This window comes from Rhyacophila brunnea, unplaced genomic scaffold (genome assembly GCF_057557595.1).
Source record: "Rhyacophila brunnea isolate RB1 unplaced genomic scaffold, BYU_Rbru_1.0 scaffold_7, whole genome shotgun sequence".
Classification (NCBI taxonomy): Eukaryota; Metazoa; Arthropoda; class Insecta; order Trichoptera; family Rhyacophilidae; genus Rhyacophila; species Rhyacophila brunnea.
Window position 1 is genome coordinate 18,997,497 of NW_028233339.1, and position 22,607 is coordinate 19,020,103.

The window sequence follows — 22,607 nt, forward strand, 5'->3', positions numbered from 1 at the left end:
ATGTAACGGGAAAGTTTTCTTCAAATATTATTTTGTAAGTACTTATTTCTGTGGAAAATCGTAGATGAGATACAACCCTTTTCACTGTATTCATACTATACAATCATAGCTATGTGAAGGTATCTTGACAGATTTTTAATGAGGGTCATTAATTAGAAAATCGGCCAAATCATTTTTCTATAATAGAAAGACTTCCATAATAGTATTATATATTTATGCTACTTTCCTAAATATTATAATATACTAGCTGAAGTATCCAGCTTCGCACGAGTTCGCTTTATTATCGACATACATTTTTTGTCTTACCTAACAAAATAATATCAATCCAAGAAATTAAAGTTGTATATAAAATATACCACCATTAGGTACTTGTGAAAATTCAAAATTGAAATTGACAGAAAATGTAATTTGAACAAACAATATTTTTATTTCTTATGTGTAGATGTCAGTTAGGGCCAAGTAGGAAGAGGGAATCAAAAAATGTATTATTATTATAACTTGTATTGCCTGAATAATATACTATACAGTTTATTTAAAATAATAATATAATATACTTACGTTAAAATTAAAAATTTGAAAGCTCATGATGGACCTAGTTCTAGAAATCAAAGATAATATTATTAAAACCTTGATATAAATTTACAAAAAATACTAACCAACATAAACGAACCTAACCAACCTTAAAACGTTATATTTGTTTAAATTTCGGCTTGAATAGTAAATAGCAATTTCAATACCAGTATTTCAAAACCGGTATGCCAGTATTTTTCGATACCAAAATACGGTTTTAAATCATATCGGACAATACCTATATATTCGATATTGAAAGTGGAAACAAAATGTATTAATTGACATGAAAGGTTTAACAGGACTGTATTTTTTCTTGGGTTACGCGATGTCTGGTTTACTTCCGTAGCCTTTTATCGTCCTTGTTGATAAGCAACGACACATGCTATAAAATATTATTATTTTAAAGAGATTTTTACATAAATTATATTAATTGGTAGATATTTCTGTTTTTTTTTTTTAAATATTTTACGTATACCGGTATTCAATAGGAAATACCGAAATATCGCTATTGATATTGTCATTCGGTATTGCAATCTCTAATTAATCATATTAATTGGCCGGAACCCGTTAGATACAAGTTTGACTCCCGCTCGGTACAAAATATGTTTTCTATATTAATGGGGTATTCTAAATTATGCAGGTATGTTGAATAAATCTTAATTGAAAAATCAAACTAGATATATAAGGCCGTATAGAATATAATATATATATTATGTATTCTTGGTATCCTTCCAGTATTCCACCAAGAACAAACAAGATACACAATAAATTAGGGTTGTGTTAATTAATAACTAGTACGTTTAGATAAGTGGAAATTATTAGATAGGAAATAATTTATAGATATATATTATTATATACGATAAATACATGTAAATAACACAATCTCATCTATACATAATATAGCAATTTAAACTTCAGTTTCGAATAATTCTACGCAAATCCAAATATAGACTATGACATTTGCCCGATAAATATTTTCCCCATAATCCGATATAATAAAAATAGAATCAGGTGGCTTGACTCTCGTTTATCCGTTCCCACACCTGGGCATAATAATACGCACCTTATGATTACCACGTTATATATATATATATATATAAATGTACAATATATAGTGAGGACTACTAGCCAATTCTTAGCTGCCTTAAAATAGCTCTTCTCAACTAAGCTTTAATAAATAAAACATTTTATCTTCTTATTTTTTGCTCAACTAGATTATGAATTGTGACAAGCACATAATTGCGGATCTAATTAATACGGACTTAATCCAATAAAAAAAATATTTGTAGTCTGGAAAAAAAGTCAATCACTTACATATTATTAAATATGTATAGAATACAACGTAAAAGTGCTATTTATTTAATATATTATATCAAAATTAAATCTATTGGTAAATCAGAATTAAAAGGTCAGGTGTCCGTTTTTTACGTTCTCCGTGACAAGAATGAATGCTATACAATAAAACATGACGAACTTCAATCATTGTATAAAGCCGGGTGTCCAAACTTTTTGAAAGTCAAGTCTCTAGATACTCCAGAAACCAAAAAGCTGAAAAAATAGAATTGTAACAGAAAAATAATATTTTTTTATAAATAAATTAAGTAAAAAAATCCTAAATTTAACCGTTGAGTTTGTGCTAAAATAATTACACTATTTTATATTTAACAATTTCTCTCATATAAATATCCGACACCCGACCTTTTACTTCTGATGTACAAAAATATTTACAAAATAATATCAAAAGTATTAGGTATCAAGCGCTACACATCATGAACTATGACAACTGAACAAGATTTTCTCTTTATAGTATGTATACAATATATTATACTTATATTAGATATATGTTGGCTAGGTACTTGCTGTCATATTATAAATACGTATATTTTTTCACGCATTCCATTATTCTTTACCTGCGGTAACATGGCAATCGTCTATTTATCATGGCGTTCAGATATCGTTGCAAATCGGTGTACCAAACCATCGAACTCTCGCTTGAACTGTATTTAAATATCGAAAATAAGAAATAGGTAAAAGAGATACAAACGAATTCACGTGCTGATTGGAATAAGTGAGTTTTACATAATAATTTAATCATCCAGGGACTGAATATAAAGGAACGGCTCTCGACGATATGTCTGAGAAGAATTCTGCAGTTTTTTGGACATATTGTCAGGCGCGGACCGGACAACCTGGAGAGACTGGTAGTTTTGGGTAGCCTCCAGGGAAGGTGAAGCAGAGGAAGAGCGTCTGCGCGATGGAGCGACCAAGTGAAAGAGCTGACTGGGGGCACTATCCATTCTGCCCTGAGAGAAGCGGAAGATCGAGAAGGATGGAAAGTCTTGGTCGCTCAAAGGATGGCGAAATTTAAATGTGGTCACGATCCTCAGCCATGAGTGCACGACCAAGAAGAAGAAGACTCAATTCTAAAAATATCACGTTAGGATTTCGCGCAACCCAATATGTCCGCCCCGAATCGGTGTATGTATGTATACGTATAGGTAAAACATTCTACAGTGGCACCATAAGCGATTCGCGCGTGTATTGAATTGCTTGCGACAATGCCTGTTTCAATGCTAGCAAACAATACCACTACAACTGCAATCCGCATTTTCCGTACCCATGGTGCCACTGTAAAACGATTTACCCATATCAGACTTTAAACTCCGGTTACGCTTTGTTTGACGTTCACTGAACCCTTTGATTTCATACTCTAGATCTAAATAGGTACCTACATGTTGGGGTTAAGAAAAAATATGTGAAACATATTTACCCAGTGGTATAAGAAACCATACCCGACTAATTAAAAGTGGAGCATGTCAAATTCTACTCCACAATAGGCAGGGTTCAATTAACTATTCATCTTTTACCGGGCATCTTACGTGGGCGAAGTCGATGCGAACGCGTTTGCGATACGATCATAGATAACAGACGTATATATATATATGATACGATCCAAAACAATGCGAAGCGGCATCGTTGTCCTAAGTGTAGCTGAGTTACCAGCTGTCACCATCGCACATTTATACAATTTTTTAATTACCATGGTAACGCCTAGAAATATTTAGATGTATGAAAATAATTACCTCCTATGTTTATTAAAAAATTGTTACCATGGCGACGCCTACACCAAACTGTTTGATCGCGTCGCTGAAGCCCCGCACCGCTCGCCGGGTATTATCTGCACGTAGGCTACTACAGGTGGCATTCACTGCCGCACCGCGTTGCGTCGCATTTGCATTAAAGCCTCAATTACATTGAGCTTCTTTATGAGCTGTTTATTGGCGAATTTACAATCTGCCTGTAAAGTCGCCCAGTGTAATCATCGAATAAGCTAATAAGCGGGTTGTAAACACTCTACCGAGAAAAGCTGAAAGCCGGTCAACTTTACACGCCGGCGTGTGGGCCTACTGCGTCTGCGCAGTAGAGCGCAATACCAACCTCCCGGTAAAAAAACAAACTACGTTCTGTCAAAATAGTCACTGGATGGTCACTGGCTTGTGGCTTATCAGTGAATGAAAAGTTTTGTGTGTAATCATCAAATCGCAGTAGCTGAATCGCCCGCTTTTAAATTCGCCAATAAACAGCTCGTAAAGAAGCTCAATGTAATTGAGGCTTTAACCTCGCCCACGTAAGACGGCCGCGTTAATGAATAACTTTTTAAATATTTCGAATAAGGAATTGTTTGAAATCGATTGTAAGAAATATGTATAATACCAATAATATTGAACCAAACCATTTTCTATAGAAATGGAACCTATTTCTTAAAATGAAGCAAAAAGTATCTTATGAAATACGTATGTACCAATTTTTATAGATGCTTATAACGAGGAAATAGTCCTATATATTTTTGCATACGTAAATGGCACTTACGTCAAGCTAAAACCTGTTCCCGTGATTCGAATATTACAACTTTCCTATCTATGTAACATTTTGATATCTCTTCCATTTGTACAATGGGGATATGTAAATTATTGTATCGTTGGTATAGTATTACAGTGTTCCGCGCAATTGATTTTTATTATATTGTATTTTTCCTCGTAAAAACTGTTTAAAAAGTAATCAACGAATACCCTCTTTCGCCTGACATTTTTCATAGAGGTATATTTTTGTGCATGTATTATAAATCAAAACACGGACACGCAACCTACGACACAGAATATGTAGAAGGTCAAAAAAATTAGGAAAGGATTAAAAAGCAGCAAAAGTCATGTAGCATTTTACATTGTACGCTTTCCACTCTCCATATTTTTATTTCGTTATAATTTCAATTCATCAAATTTCTGATTTAAAAATGTTTAATTTAATATAAAGGGAATAAGGTAATCATCATCATTAACTCTCGAAGATAGTGTCAATTTTAGGAATGTAAAGGGAACTGACAGGTTTAAAGGCATTCTTACGAATAGTTTTTCGCTGCGATAAACCGCCATTTGTTCTTAAACGAAGATATATATAATATGTAGTTATATTTGTAGGATTATTTTATTCTTTGATTGATTTTTACCATAAGATTGTGAAAAATACCCATTCTTTTAAGTTTATGTACGATTAAGACACTGCCTCATCCATTCCATGGAAAACTTTCACAGCCCGAAGAGGTTTCTGTATGTTATTACCACGTTTTTATTAGCTCGTATTCTTGTTTTTCCAGTATACATTTTTCTTGTGTGTCCAGTCCTAGCAACTAAATTATTAATATATACGTGCGTTACTATGGAAATCAAAATGACATTTCAGTATTCTATATTTATTCAGTATTTCTATCAACTACAAAAAAAAGTATTTATTAATACATTGAATTGTCAAGTTTATATGATTCAACAGAAAATTTAAAAACGTGGTATATACAAAGTTCTTTTTATCTTATAATTATTTTTCTATAAATGCTCGCTCATAATAAAGAGGTCTATTCTAGATCGGAATATATACTGAAAAAATTGAATTTTCCAGTGGTGAAATTATAACTTACGAACTACTTCTTTAGATGCCAATATTCTACCACTCATCCATCATGGTATTTTGTTCATCATACATATTATATATATGTCTATATATTTCTGAAAATTAGTATAAAGGAAAAGTGGGTGGTTTACATAAATCGTTACATGTCCCCCGAGGAACAGAGTTAGAACGTTAGACTCTTGATTTGTAAATCATGAATTTGAGCACCACTGCTTTGTCATATTCCATGGTATTTTAAAATCAAAAATATTTCGTCACCCCGTTTAAGCTTGTTGTAATAGAAAAATTGAATTTTTGATTTCCATCAATAAACACACAAATATGTAGTTTTGGACTCTTTTACTAAGCATTGCTATAGTTTATCATTCAACTTAGATTTTGACTCGTAAAAAAATGTTATGATTCCTGCGTAATCTATAACACTCATACATAATATAATATACATCGTTATGGTATAATGTACAACCAAAATCAATTCTCTATTTGTAATATTCCAAAATAAATTCTAACTTATTAAATCGCATGCCTTAGTATGTCTTAATATGTTATTTCTTCTTACATTTTACTTATCTGTATTATATACAAATTATAAATATAATTAAGTTGATCCCTATCATTGTTGATTAAAAATCGACCTTTTTGTGAAATCGGAATACAATAAGTGAATAGCGAAATTATTTTCGATCTTACTAAATTCTATCGATACGTGAAATTTTACATTTCACTTGAACTGATAAGTTAATTGTAATAATAACCTCATATTACGCGCTGCAGGTGTTATACGTGACGATAGACCGATAGAAGATGTACAGTAATATTCTGAGATGTTGTAGCGTAATAGGGTGAGATGAATGAGTGAAATAATATTATCCTGTATGAAAATGAGACGTAGAATCTTACCAAGATCCAAAAGTATCGACGTTTGATCTTTAAGAAACGATGTCTCTGCAGAATCTTAGGGGTACACTGGTACGACCGCATTACAAATATACTATATATACATTCCGGATACTACCTGAAAATGCAACACTCCTCACAGTCGTGGTACAACTGCATGGATTTTGTCGCCATGGCCGACTTTCCTTCACTCTGCAGCGGTGTTACAAAAGCGATTTACGCGTTGCAGAACTCACATGGTGGAAGACGTGGCGATGGACCGAGAGAAGCGTGATAGGATAGAATACATGATCATACTGAATGACGATTTCCGATAGTAGTTCTGCTAATTATTTAACTTTGAATGCGATGGGGTTCTCTGTTTGGAGCAAATGAAGATTTTTGATTGCATATTTCGTTCATATTAAATTAATAAATAATGTATTACCATTTTTTTCCAATATGAAACAATCGTCATTCTCTACAAATAGTTTATCGTATTGCATTCGAAGAATAAGCTCTAACCAGCACTATGATTGAAATTGACAGTTACGAGCTTGTTATTTTAATTTGAAATTGAAAACATTTAGTAAGACCTCACCAAAACTAACTTTTTTGCCTTGTGAATACTTTTATTATGTTTTATTATTATTTTGTAAGTAATTCTTGAAAACGATTCGCCACATTGCAACTTTCTCTAAGTTGGGATTTTGTTATGATCCACTTAAAGGATTTCTCTCAAGGGAATAAGATAAAATTAGATGGAATCACATTATTTATAGGCACGATAGACAAAAACTTTCGCAGACGCTCAAAGTTAGTCAATTATTTAATAAGCAATAAAATATAACATGACGATAATTAATAATATTATAATAATTAACTTTTTGTAGTCTGCGTAGTCATAATTAAAATGTATGTAAATATTACTTTTTCCTATACACATTTGCCTTGAATTATCCACTAATAACGCATGATAGAAAACATTCGAAAATGTGTAAGAGAATAAATGCAAATTCGAATTTTGAAAAATGTAGGAATCGTTTATTTTAATCACATTGAAAAATAAAACAAATGATACCCTTTTGACAGCTGATGCCATGCTGATGCTTACAGTTTGTGAATATCATATCGAGTATAGAGTAATAGAAAGTATCAAACGACATTACAATTAATTTGTGACAGATTGACAGAAAGGCATAAAGAAGTATATTATGGTGTCGGATAGGAGACATGTTATATCTCCGAAAATGTCAATTTCTATAAAAATATACTCGATTCAAGAGATTTTAGAAGTGGATAAATCTAACTGAATGTATTAAACAATCAAAAAAATGGCGTTTATATAAGAAATCAATGTGTTATCCAAAGGATTTGATATGGATAGGGTACTGTAACATACTCTCACCTAAGGAAAAATACACAATCAGTCATGAGAAAGAACCATCAGCTAAACGTCGACGTTTGACAAATGAACGGGTTCAACGATGGTGTGCTCGCCTAAGTCAGGAGACTAGAAAGACTCTACCAGGCTGATGCAGCAGGTCACAGACAAATACTTGAGTCTAAAACGTAAGACGTATCAGAATATTTACACGCGGTACTATCACTTGGTAATATTTTCTAGTTATTAAATATTAAAATATAATTATAATAATATATTGTTTATCCATCATTATTAAACAATACACCCACGATGGCCTCGTGGCTTAAGCGTCGACTTATAACATCGCGTGGTCCCAGGTTCGAATCCTGGGTCTGGAAAGTGCAGATAATGTTTTTCAATTTGTGTTTAAGACAAAGTATGGACGTAATAGATTAAGGAAGTGGCTGACATCCATTTCTCGTAAAAAACAAAATCTGTTAAATATGTAAGTCAATACTTTGGATATAGGTAAATATATAAACATGGAATGATAATTACCTAAGAGCATACATAAGTGAAACGGCAAATAATTCTCAACAGTAGGTGGAACGAAATTTCGTAGACGTTGCCAATCGGAGACTGACAGTCGAGGTGTGAGCACGTCAATTTGTTTTGTGATGGCGTCAGAGGAATATATTCTTAAATCGTGTAAAGATGACTGAAAAACGTTCCGCATGTACTTTCAAAGAAAACATGTCAATGAATATACTATTACTATTACGAATATAATAATAAACATAACATTAAAAGGACGCATGTTGAATTTTTATGACAAATTATATTTCGTTTTGCTTGCGTCATTTGCACAATCCGCGCATCGCCTAGTCACAATCTTTTAAATTATCGATTAAGTTTTAAAAAAAATCGATTAAGTTTAGTGTAAGCCATTTTTCTTGCAACCTTTATTTGATTCAATCAAATTAAATCATATCACTGTCAACATAACATATTATGTTATAATACAATAATGTCATACTAATATTTAAGTGTAAAAAAATCTAGGTTTATTTTATTAATGTTACTGGTTTTAGATACCATGGCATATTATACAATGGGTCTGATAATAGAAAAGATAAACCGTAATAAAGAATAATCTAGCGGTAAAACACGTTATCTGAAAAGATTTATTCGACCATTTACGGCGGGAACCGAATAAGTCATAAAATTGAGTTTTGTCTCTGGCCTAAAAGAGGATGTGTTTTATGACTACTAAACTTGCACCGTTTATATCATGAAAAAATCTATGTTCTTAGATTTTGTGCGAAGCTGTCATTGTTATTTGCACTATGTAAGTGCCAACTATCGTTAGTCATTGACACGGGTATAAAGTTATTAACTGCGAGACTTCAAGATAATATAATTCATCCCTAGAGTAAGTGAGTCAAAGTGAATTACAATTAAATAAACTGTAGCGTATCTTTTTACCTAAAAATCATAGTTAACCTGTAACATAAAGGAATATGATGCAAAATTGTTGTGAATTAAAGCCCTTGATGAATGAAACCAAACTATACTTATTTCATGTAATTCAATAAATAGCAGGATCGCTTCCTTCCGAGCATTGTTAACTGAATTTAGACTCAGTTTGAGTAATGCCAATTCGAATCGAATTGTAATGAATTTTATTCCGATCGAATATTCGTCAACTCAATCCAATTACACTAAAACGTTTTGGAAGCAACAGCAAGTGTTATACAAAAGATTTAAAAAACCTACATGGTATATAATATATAAGGCCCCCAGAACAAATACGTATCCGGAAATTTTTACGTAAACAGTTCACCGCAGGACTGTAACATTTAATCAAATGACGAGTTCTTCGTTGAATATTTCACCGTGAAGTTTATTTGTACGTATGCTACAACATGGTGGTGAATTTTATGAGATGTCTTTACTAGGTTAGGTTAGGTTAGGTTATGTTAGGGTTAATCTAATTGGAACAGTACTATTTGCAAACTATCGCCGCATTTGGTAAGATACGTACAAATGTAATCCACGGTGAAATGTTCAACGAAGAACTCGTCATTTGATTAAATGTTACATGAACTCATGTTTCACGTACTGCGGCGCACGAATAAGTGTCCCACTGTGAACTGCATACGTACAACTTACATGTAACCAAACAAATAACCTTATTAGGCGATTAGGAGATACATACACTAAAGTTTTAGATAATGCCATGGTCATTTATGCACATGAATGGATACAATAATTTAAAATATTAATTAATATTAATTAAATTGAAAATCATTTATTGTACTTAATTCATATATTTGAATAAGATCAAAACCAATTTAGTACACTTACAAGGTATTTGCCAACAATAGATTTTTTTAAATCATGATAGCGTACCCGACATCAATATATCTAGTATTTTTGGTATGTAATTAATATTATAAAACTATAGAAAACAAATATATTCATTCATAGATATATAATATATATATATATATTATATTCTTTGCCAAGACGTTCAGTGAGATTAGTGTATTTATTAATAGAATTGAAACAATCAGGCTTTGAGAAAATCTGTAAGTTATTCAATTTTGTCAACACACATAATAAAAAAAAAAAAGTTGAACGGGTGGGATTCGAGCAATCACAGTTTACATTATTTGGGTGAGTACTCTTATCCTTTGAGATATCAATTATTCGCCTATGGTTCAAGCGGAATATTTCTATCGGAAGTTTCATATCAAATTTTACCATTTATTGCATCCGGATTTTGTTTATATCACCATAATTTATCGATGGCTAATGGTGTTGGACAAATTTGCATATAACGTCATGTAATTTATTTATAATAATTATATATGGCGTATGCATATTATTAGAAAGTAATAATAGACAATTGAGTGTAGGATATATAAATGTTTATAAATAGTAATATTTAAATAAAAAACATAGTACAATAACAGTAAAGTATTAAAATAATCAGATAAAATATATTATACAAAGAGAGAAAAATTACAATATAATAAAATCAACGTATAAATCATAACAAAAAAACAGGTGAGTATGTACACATTAAAAAAAAAACATTTACTGCAGTGCCTGTGTGCCTGAATGAAATTATTGAACATGTCAATAGAAGAACTATTCTAAAGAGCTTAAATTAGCAGATAAAATAAAAATCAACGTGAAAGAGGTCACAACTTTTCGTCTGTCTGTTGAAGATACGAAACTGTACCGTGCTTAATGTTTCGGCTTACGAAGTTAATAATAATAATAATGATAAATTAATGTATCTACCTACCTAATATTAAAGTTTTTGTTTTATTTTCAGTACCTACCGTATAATATATCGTCGGTATAGTGGCAGAAGACGATAAGTCAAAAATTGGTTGATTTGAGTTATGAATGCAGAATGATAAAGTTTAACACGCTCTATCGTCTGAAAAAACAAGCTCCGCCAAAGTCCATGTACTTGTGACATAATTTAAAGAATTCAATACGTATTAAGTCACTTTCTTTCATACTTCATAGTGGCAAATAACAATAAGATGACTTAACGTTATTTGGCTTCAAGCTTCTAGTCACTTGTCCTTTATTTATATTGACTTATTGTCTATGCCACACACAGCTTGCAACCATTTGACAGTTGGTTCTGAATGTTGACGTTTCGCGCGTATTTATATTTCTCATACTTTCTACAATTGTGCTTGTAATCTATTGTATAATCGTTTTTATTGACGTGTATAATTTAAGATTAGAAAATATTATGTTCTGTATGGGCAACATAATAAAATAAGGGAGCATGTAAAAGGTAAGCAACTTAAATCAACATAACCTCAAAATGAAGTTTGCTCTACAATTATTGAATATTTGTGCTCTGATATCACGTTTCTACGGCAACGGCAGCAAAATAATGAGTCAAATGGGAATGAAATTGGAAACTGAAAACTTGATAGTTTAATCACTAAACCCGGGGTGGGCTCATCTCCTCTTGTTAGTCTTGAATCGCCAGACGAATACAATGCCAGTATTTTATACTTCATCTGGTCATGGTCTCCTCACGTGCGATTGTCAATCTGGTTTTACCATCCACCCAGTCTTAATAATTACAAATAATTAATAATGACAAAACATCGAGAGCGTCGACAGCTTCAAGTACCTGCGGGTACACATCACGGGAGATAGCATTTTACAGAAAGAGCTCGCTATCCGAATGGGAATGGCTGAAGCAACATTCAACTTGATGCGAAATGTCTGGGACTCACGATTGTACTCGGTCAAAAAAAATGCCGCCTATTTGACGCTTGCATTCTGACGGTGCTGCTTTACGGTAGTGAATCATGGCACCTTACGAAGGCTCAGAGCAACCGTATACTGAGCTTCGAAAACAGATGTTTGCGATGAATACTGGGTGTGCGGTGGTATGACTTTAGGATCGAGGAGATAAGAAAATGCACCAAACAGCTTCTCATCACGCTGAGAGTGAAGAGACGACGTTGGACCTGGCTCGGCCACGTGCTGCGGTTGCCAGAAGAGAACCTCTACTTGGCTTGCCTGTTTTTCAAGCCGACCGGACTCCGGCGTCCTGGAAGGCCGCTAAATACTATCTATAGAGTGATTACGGCGGAGCTACGGGATGCTGGTTTGACCTGGAACGGAGCAACAAGACTGGCGAGCGACAAGGATTCTTGGAGGCTCCGCGTGGTGTCCATATGCTCCAATTAAGGGGAGGATATGGAAAGAAGACGAAGAAAGAGCTTCGAGCGCAAAGGGGATTTTATTTTAAGGAATGCAGACAGTGCTGCTCCAAAAACCCAAAGGGTACGAATTGCTGACGGCAAACTGCGCAAGGACTCAAAATCATACCACTTTTATCAAAATGAATTAAAAGAAAGTATTTGCCAAATTTCTTTCTTAAATCTCCATACCGTTTATCCACCTGTTATCCGATGTTTCTAATAAATAAATTAAATACTGTTCTCGAACCCTTCGAGGTTGGCTATGATGAAGCGGAAATGATCTCTTAATTATATTTTAAGTTTTCTTAATTAATTTTATTGGGTAATTGTTAATTTTAATTGTTTTCATAAATTATTTTTGTGTAATCATCATCCCCATACCGTTTATCCACCTCTAATCCAATGTTCTGATAAATAAATTAAATAAAAATGTATTCTTTTTATTATTTTTGCCTAGTACTTAGCTACACAAATTTATGTTTAATAATTTAATAAAGATGAAAAGTATCATAATTTGAAACAAGATTATTACTAATCTTACAAACAAAAATATCAAATTACTTCTATAATACCTACCTAATAGTATCCACCTACCTAATATTATTTCTGTTTTAATTTTTATTTTATTTTAAATTGGCCAGTTTCTATTATTATTATTATCCAATGTATTACTACTCAACTATAACATTTTATGTTTGACTATTCTATTAACTCAAAAATCGTTGTGGCAAAAAACGTTAATTCACCGTTTTGTAAATAAACTCAAAAAAATAATTATTATTACTATAAAAAGGCCTTGACAATACTCAAATCGAATTCATAAATGATTACCGAATATCATAAAGTAGCAATTTTAGGTAAAAATGTTTAAACTATTTAAATAGAGAGGTTTCAATTTCTTGAATTTAGAAAAAGACGAATATCTCAAAACAAGGTTTTTTGACTTAACGCCTTTTGCCACTATACCGACGATATCATATTGTCGGTTGATAATGTGACATTTGAAAAGTCATTGCCTCGTCGACCCACTGATGTAAAGCGGGAAACGCCACTGATGTCGACCCACGCATCCCGCCCCCGACTTTAAGGGTGGGTACCCGCTAACACAACAACTGAATGAAACTGCCCACGCAAAATTTACGTCTAAGGGGAAATAATAAAATCTAACGGAACAGATCTAGAAAGTAATAATATTACAACTGCTTTCATTCAAGAAGAGCTTAAGTATGAAAATTTTGCCTTAACTGCGGTTATGCTGATACTTAAATATCAGTCATAATATCTCGTGCTTGAGTGCCATTGTATCTTAAGTTCAGTAAAAAATACTTTTTTGGGTGTTAATTTTTATGCACTTATAGCTTTATGATTTTTATCTTATATAATATGATCAGCTCTTTGGCTGTTTATATAATATTATTATCTAGCCACAAAATATAGTTTTTATCCGTCTTTTTCTTCCATTATAACTCAAACACTACTAAATCAATAATAATGAAAATATCGAAACTATTTATATTATTATATATTTATAAATATTTTAATTTCATTTTACGACATAGTATCGAAGTTACAAGATAAAACTAAAAAACAATATAAAAAATAACACAAATGCGAAATGTTATATTTTCATTGTTATATTTAAGATATTTAATATCTACCAAAATTAAATGAGAAATTATTGATTTTATAGAAGTAATAATTACAAGATAAAAAGAACTTTTTATATACTTACAACGTTTTTAAATTTTCTGTTAAATTATTATGATATTATGAAGTAAATAAAAAACTAACAAACAAACAAATATATAATACTGAAATGTCATTTTGACATTTTATTTTGATTTCCATATTAACGGACGTATATATTAATAATTTAGTTGCTCGGACCACCCTCTTAGCAACCAATAATAGTCTTTTACTTTTTATGGATTATTCTGAAATAACTTTCCATACAAAACAGAATTGACTGAAAATGAATTCAATTCTGCTTAAAGGTGGCTAAAAGTATTAAAAGAATGCATTGGCACCGTGTTTTGATATATTCTAAAACAAATATCTAGCTATTCGGGAAGTTAGTTAAAAATCGATTGCAAGATTTGTACTGAATAAACAACCACCGAACAAACAAGAATACGAGCTAATAAAAACGTTGTAAAATATAGGTGAATAAACTACATTCAAAACAAAATTTTCTACCTCTTCATTGTGTATTTCGTCTACTTTTATTTGCATATTGTATGCTGACGAATCTGTGATTACTAACTATTCTACAATAAAAATACACAAAGTCGTGTAAAATATTATTTTAACATTTACAGTAATATCTCAATTTAGCACGTGGGCATCAGCCGTCATTAAACGTCACTTAATATTGTTGTCAGAGATGTCGTTTGACACCGTTTCATTGGCAACCTCATTATCTAATAAGTAACGTAGTAAAAATGACGGAAACATAAAACATTCAAATAATACGAACGTCAGAGAATATTGCAAAAATAAGTATATTCACTGTTATTACTAGTTCACGTCAGCCTTATGTAAATACTATGACGAAACTAACCTTTCGGAGAGACTGTCATCAAACCGTACATACATAGTTGCAGAGTTTGGGAATTGAGTTTGGAGCAAAGGCCGATGTAGATCGAAAAAAGGAAAAATCAGCTTTTACTAAATTATCTACATCCAAATCAGACCCTAGTCCAAATAGAGATAATATTAAATCAGAAAGTGGAAAAATAAACTAAGTCCGATATTTATAACAATATTATGTTTCACTGTAACATTTTATCCGATTTATACAAACTATAAATGGTCTGAAATATAAGTAAAAACATAATAATTTATGTTTATTCTTACATATTTATTTATAGCGATTAAAACTCTATAAAACTGTTATGTTTTATTAATAATACACGTGAGCAATAGAATCAATTTCGTTTACCTGCTCGTCCTACTCATATGATTAAAAAAAGCTTTTTAAGATATACTCTGAGATATTCTTTTATATTTTATCTGCGTATGTGTACAGAATATCTACAAATATAACTAATACAATAGTACGTGTATTCGTCACGACTTGTTTCTGAAATACTTAAATTAATAACTGTTATAATCTAAATATACAATTCAAAATGTGTTTGTTTCATTTCCCTTTCCTACTTGGCCCCAAGTGACATCTATATTAAAAAAATAAAAGGTGTGTTTATTCAAAATACTTATCCTGCCAATTCCAATTTTAAAATTTCACAACGGATCAAGGTAAATAAATTAATTGCATATTATTATTATTTTGGATTCGATTTTAATTTGATGTTCTTTTATTTGACTCATCTGTCAGAATTATTTTCGTTTTTACAGGCTGTATGTCTAGATGCAGATATTTAATATTGAAGAATGTAATTATTATTGTATTGTTTTGTAAATATTAGAAATATTCAATTATTATTCATATCGTCAATAAATAATTTTGTCTTTTAAAATTTGTTAGTATAAATATCTGTATTATTTTATATTCTTTACCAGAGTTGACAATGTCCCTTTGAAGCGGACGAAACCGGTCCTCATTAATATTGTACTAAGTGGAATTACTACTATATATTGTGTTTTACTTTAATTAATATAGTGTATTTCCGCCAATTAATAATTGACAGTAATACCATAAAAGATATCATCATTTTAGTTTAATTTCAAATTACATTTGTACACTCTTTTAAATCTTTCTTATTTCTCCAAAGTTTGGCGCATAAGTTAAGATTGTAGATCAATAATTTTATAGCATTTAAAAGTATGGCTAATTTCATTTCTTACATTATTATGAAATAATAAATCGATTCCCACTATTCTTGGTAAATAATTGTATTATGTTTAGATCTTTTTTGTAATTAAATTATTTTTATAATCAAAGTAATCGCTTAGTATCGGGTATTTGACTCTAGTCGATGATACCGTTAATATATAGCCATTTATGAAATCCGTTGAATTAATTTATTGATCATTCAAAAGCGGGGTATTGTATGTATCCATCGTCGCTCTACGATGCGGTTTTGCGGAAACGTAGACAGTGCTACGGCGTAGGCATACCCTCCGGGGTTGGCCTCTACGGTCCGCCACTTTGCATTTATGCTACGGTAACCACTTATTAGTATTGGCGAACACATTTTCATAGATAATGCATTTGTTTGGTATACATGTTCATCTACACGGTGTCATATTTCCATTACTCCACCATGACACCACTAGAATAATAATTAATCTGGCAAACAGACCATACTGCTATTTATATAAATACCTCAAATCAATGATAACTTTCAAGTAAAACTAGGTGTACAAGCCCAAATTGACATACAAATCCGAATGCTGATTGTCTTGGAAAAGAAAGCTATAAAGGGTCTTCGGAGCCCATCAAGCAGGCCATATCTGATGGGTGAAAGTAAGCCAACCATCCACAAGCCTCTTCTTTAATAGACCTGACGGGAAAAGGTGGGTCAAGAGGTATATACTGCAGTGGTTAGACTATATATACAGATACAAGGCATGATTAATGCTAAATTGTTGAAGATATTATAGAAGCAGTAAGCGGACAGTGTACGTACAGCAGACATATCATGGCGGTAGTAATGTCACATTATCAAAATTATAAACACTGATAATTATAAATATGACTCATGGTCGACTTGTACCGATCCCAAAACATTCAAATTATAATTAAAATGTACCTATATGTGCCGCTACATTTCAAAATCAGCTAAGTCCACCTTTAGGTTTTTTTACTTTTTTGTGAATTGCTGAAGAACTACTGCTTTCTAACATTTCTGCATTACCAAAATGTGGAATTTAGTAATTTTAAATATTCTACACTTGAAATAATATAAACTTTCACCCTTTTGACTGTGTATTTGAGAAAACAAAATGCTGTTTTTCTCCTATTCGTCTATTATGGACTTGGCTGATTTTGAAATCTAGCGACACATATATAGATGTCTCGATACCTGTTAAATTATATACGGATCAATTATTATACATGTTAGGCAGTCAAATACATCAAATTAACAATCAAAAAAGTCAACTTATACATAATACGGAAACGCAAAAACATCTGACAACGATGATGCCTACGTACAGAATATCTTTTGCGGTATGGTACCTATTTAAAAATATAAAATTACAAGATACATCACTACAAAGTTATAAGTTGTAACGGATTTAATTAAAAATATACGGATGGTCACTCTAATTCCGTAGGCCACATGGCGTGCGTAGGCGTAAACCGTAAAGGTGCAATGCTACTACGTGCGTCTCGCTCGAACAAAGGAAATGCATGAGATGCCAACAGTTTCCGTGACCGCCGTACACTCTAATTGAGACAATTATTCAATCCCTAGTGATCCAATGTCTTGGAACGTCGAGGTTAATAGTTACGTAATACCTAATATTTCCCGTACCTTGGAACGCAAATTACCTAGCGCAAAAAGCTAGGGAAACACATAATTCCTCTAGTGCTATAACTCCCTATAAAATCTTAAATAGGCATTCATATTTGCATAATAATACCTTAGGCATATATGAGCTTTCATTTTTAAGAATCGATATATCATTGCTCCGTTTTGTTTAGTTGAGTTATTTATTTATTGTTTTATTTTAAAGCATGTTATGAATGCCACAAATAATTAATTATAAACGTTGACAACATGATATTTTAATGAAAAATAACAATTGATAATAAATTATATATCGAAAAAATATGATAAAAAAATATAGTAATCACAAAATAGTAATGAAATATCATGAATATTAATGCGTGAAATTGTCGATTTAAGCATATATGGATATCATTATGTCACCTTCTTAATGTGTAAAATACGCCATAATGGTGTGAGAAAAAATACAGATTTCTGGTTGATTAAAAAGGCCTTAGGGCTAGAATATAAAATTTATGCAAGAATGATTTTTTGGAAATAATTTTTACATAATTAAAAGTCATTTTGTGAGTGATGACTCTAGGTAACTCAGCTACACAAAGCAATAGAAAAAATACGAAAAAAGTATAGGGCACTGCATCGTAAACGTAAAAGAGTGCATTGATCAGTCTCGTAATCTTAGCTATTAGTGTCTAATATGACTGACTGATTTGAAAGTCAACATAAATTACTTGGTATGATTAAAATCGTTCAATTATAATTTATGGCCATATCTTTATAATTTTAATACAGATTTTATACCACTAACCTTTGATAATGATGGTCAAAACTAATAACTTCAATTGAAGACATCTAATTAATTATAAAACATTATTATATTTTTAGATAATATTAACATAAATAAAATAGTTCATATGTAATCATTTTTCTTTCATTTCTTTTTAAATATTACAACAAGGCATGGGGCCTAATTAGAGTATTATAATTGTAGGAATGAAACACAGAAATACCCATGTTTTAAGAAAATCACAAACCGAAATGTGTTAACCTAACCTAACTACGAATCTTCCTCTTGTCCTCTTGATGAAAAGCCAGTGCATTACGCATTGGATTTTGAGGGCTACCATAAAATTTCATGATAACAAAACTTTTATTATTGCAGCAAAATACCTACTACGCATTATAAATCTTGAATTAATTATGTATTATAGTGTAGTGGTATCAGTCAATATTTCATTTTTACTATAATACGTCCATATTAATCCTAAATTTCACATCAATAAAATATTTTTACAACACCAAAAAGGACAAATTATAACAATTATTACTTATTCGATCTGTTTCCTGTTAAAATATATCCCTACTCTAAATAAAATTTTATTAAATTTAAAGAAATGACATCAACCTTAATATAACCTTCCTCCTATCGAAATTACAATGTATAAATTGGTACAGTATCTCTTTGGCCAATATTTTGATTTACGAGTGTATGTACCTTTTGAAACCAGAGAATTCATAATGTTATATCAATATACTTCAGTTGAATTGTGTAATTTTCCACGGAATACTAATTAATGAACATCACAAGAACAATAATTTATGTTACGTATTATAATAATATGTTTAAACATTTATAAACAAGTTGTAATATTTGTCTAATATGCCTACATCTGAATTTGAATAAAACAGTTTATTATAAACATCCAACATTAATTACCAAAAACACGACACGAATATTATTATTATTATTCTCAGAACTGTTTGTTTGACAATTTGCTTACTCAAATTAATCATACACACATCACATCATGAAATAATATGTTTATTTCCCATGCGCAAATAGTTGTACCTCCACCAAATTATTATTTCCTACGAAAATATCAGCAATGCGTACAATACAAACATCCCTGAGCTAAGTAGCACACGAATACATAATATAAATTTATGTCAATAAAGTCATTATAATAATATATGTCATGTTATTCAACCGAAGAATTCATAATAACACCTTTGTATTATCATCTCAATCTAAAGTACTTTATAATTGTTTTTTTTTGTATCATTTTTCTATTACAAATTGTATAATTTCTTTTGCTAAATATTGTTTTAATATTATAAAATTTTGTGTTGAAAAAACATCGGTTAAATTCATGTATATTGTATAACTAACAGTACAGTATATACTCGTATATACGTATATTATGGTTGCGTATATTTCTGCCTGAGTAATATTTACGCGGGTAAAAATACAACGAATGTCCGATATTATAGTTTTATTTGTTTGTAGTTAAATTGACATTATTTTAAGTGTGTGTTTATGATTGATATACGTTGGTGACGTGTTGTATTTTATGTTAATATATTATTAAAATGACAGTATTTGTAAATTACATTAGGGTTATAAGTTTTAGAGATTATAATCAAAGAACAATATCGAAGAAAATAGCTATCAATCATTAGTACGTAAACAACACACCATTCTGTTTTTCCGTGAGATTACAAGCAGAAAATAGACGATAAGATCACTTTAAAAGCCACGTGAGAAAAAAAATACAGAGTCACTGAGTGACAGTTAGGTACACTAACGGCGATACTGCCGTCAAACAAAGCGTCAACACGTCCCCGCCAAAAGGTACGATCGGGAAAAGCGACAATCTTTTTATCGCGTCTATTTTTCATCAGATAAACGCGAAGAATGCTCGAAGAATCTTCAAAGTTCACGTACCTGATCCCTCCTGGACGATAACCTCGTTCGTTCGCGCCACTCGAATCACATGCACAACACCGAGAGACGGATGAAAATGCCCTTCCGCGTTGGCGAGGCGACCTGCGGCCTGGCCGCTTCACTCGCTACTGCCTCGGCGCAGGCTCTGCCGGCGGTCGATAGGACGCCGTCCCCCGCGGTCCTCGCCGCCCTCCGACGCCGCCGCCCACTACGTCATCGTAGACGCCGCTCTCGAGGAAAAACTCGGCGTCGTGAAATGGCCCCGCGATGGGATGTAGCTGATACGGCGACCCTCCGCCCGACGACCCCTTCCGCCTTCTTCTCGGTCCAAGCCGCAGATACTGCTATAACAAATGGCCTGCAAGGAAGCGGTAATGTTCACTGTTTTTATAACTTCGCGTTTTTCATTATGATTACTTATCGCATCCCGAATAGTCTAAATTGGCGTCTTATCATAAAGAGATTTTGTCATCAGAAGAACAAACATTTTTATAAGTAAAAAATTTGGAACACACTTTAAATAGGTAATGTTAACTATCAATAATTCTCGAAAGATAGTTGCATTAATTAAAATAGAGCAAAATATGTAATACTCATTCCACATAATTTAATAACAATCTGAACCAGTTTCATTCTGTTCAATCGCACATTTTCAACTGACACTAAATTAATAATACACATTCTTACAGATATTTATACTAATTAATATGATTATTAATTCTATTTGTACCACATAATATATATTCGTTTTGCTTGGCTGAATTCATTAGCTTGCTACAGATTCGATTATTTACACTAAATTTATACAGCTTGAATAAATTAATATCTAATATTTAATTGAGTTATTTTTGAATATGTTTATTTTTTTTTTATTTCACGTTATCAATAGTTTTTATCTTTAAAGTTGAATTGAATATTATTGTTTCGTATCAGTTAAAAATATTATATTGAATCGAATGAAACCAATCTGATTGTTATTACTTTATGTAATTTTTTAAGTCAAAACAACGACTAAGCTACAGATACAGCAACTATGCATGTGAGGTATTATTTCAAATTTCGACCCCATTTATAAATCAAGGTTAGTACTCACCTATTGTTAATACTTTGATTCAATAATACAAAAGATGGTCGTCAATATTAACAGGATTTAAAACAACATAGTAGTAGCATATTTTTGGGATTTTTTGGCCCGAATAATGATTGTATCCAAAGATGCACCCAGATTGCGATGGTTGTGGGTCCAAGTGCCAATCGGTGTAAATATTTTTGCTGATCTTTGATATATTATGTGGGTAATCTAATTTTTCCAAAATATATATTTAATAAAGAATATTGTCCCATTCTTAAATCTTTTAGGTATGTTGTTTATTCATCGAATAAAAAATGGTTTATAATTAAATATATGAATCTAAAACACCGCACTTGTACCTAATGGATATAAAGTTTATATATACTTGATAGCTAATAGAAGATTCAAAAATCAACATCTTGTTGATGTAGAATTTAATTTAAAGGGGCCAAATCAATTCATAATACTTATTGAAAATCCTATTGCAATTGTAACTAGTATATAAGTTAATATTAAAAACTAACCTAAACCTAATATTAAAACATCATTTTTAGGCTTGCAATATTCATTCAAGGAATTTTTATCTCAATGTGATTCTCAAAAATATGACCCTCTGATGAGTTCAGCGAGTCATTCTCCCTGTAGTGATTATCAATCAAGATTATACGTATATCCTTTGGATTTATCCAATCATGTCAACGACACAGGTTCATTATTTTTAACATCTGCAGATTCAACAATAATTGTTGTGGCCCAATTGCATATACAGATTTTGAGATTTTTTCAGATAAAAATATCGGAAACCTCAAAATGTTTGCATTTAGTTTTGGAGAAAAGGTCTTCCTTTCATTACCTTCTGTCTATA

The 22,607-nt window shown here is 31.6% G+C and overlaps 1 protein-coding gene across 1 annotated transcript in view; it reads right to left on the reverse strand.

Annotated features, from left to right (window-relative positions):
- Nucleotides 1–20,794, reverse strand: part of Hs3st-A (Heparan sulfate 3-O sulfotransferase-A) — a 385,115-nt gene extending 364,321 nt beyond the window's left edge. Inside the window, exon 1 of the mRNA XM_085958297.1 lies at nt 20,671–20,794. The gene's annotated coding sequence lies outside the window, so the exon portion shown is untranslated. The remainder of the gene's footprint in view (nt 1–20,670) is intronic.
- Nucleotides 20,795–22,607: the final 1,813 nt, after the last annotated feature.